The sequence below is a fragment of the Gavialis gangeticus genome, unplaced genomic scaffold, assembly GCF_001723915.1.
Source record: "Gavialis gangeticus isolate Ggan-Ray unplaced genomic scaffold, GavGan_comp1, whole genome shotgun sequence".
In the NCBI taxonomy this organism is placed as follows: Eukaryota; Metazoa; Chordata; order Crocodylia; family Gavialidae; genus Gavialis; species Gavialis gangeticus.
The window spans coordinates 9,511,887-9,512,287 of NW_017729029.1; the positions used below are offsets into that span (position 1 = coordinate 9,511,887).

General features: G+C 45.4%; 1 long non-coding RNA gene across 1 annotated transcript in view; it reads left to right on the forward strand.

Annotated features, from left to right (window-relative positions):
* Nucleotides 1–6: 6 nt before the first annotated feature.
* Nucleotides 7–401, forward strand: part of LOC109300390 — a 7,083-nt gene continuing 6,688 nt past the window's right edge. Inside the window, exon 1 of the long non-coding RNA XR_002098188.1 lies at nt 7–379. This is a non-coding gene — a long non-coding RNA (uncharacterized LOC109300390). The remainder of the gene's footprint in view (nt 380–401) is intronic.

Consider the following 401-nt stretch of genomic DNA (forward strand, 5'->3'; position numbering starts at 1 on the left):
AACCAGGATCCATGGTCATCAGTATGCTAGGGATATAGGAAATGCCACCTAAATTCAAAGCCCTGCTTATCCTCACCAGAAGCAAGGAAGCACACAGTGGATTAAACAGATTTTCTTGCTGTATCTATGTAGAAGGAGCATCAGTAAAGTTATGAAATAAACCCTGGCAATAATTTTCCATGCAACCGCTTTTCCTGCTGCCACAGGACAGCTCCATGAAATAGACCCCTGGAAGTTCTAGGCCAGGCCAACTGCTGCCACCCAGACGCAAAAGCAGAGATCCCTGGGTGCACTAGCTAGCTTGTCCTGCTGTATATTTTTATCATCATCCTGTACACAGAAGCTTCTCTTTTCTCTGTCATCAAAGCTCCCTTTTCAGGTAATTGTGCCCTGAAGGCAGA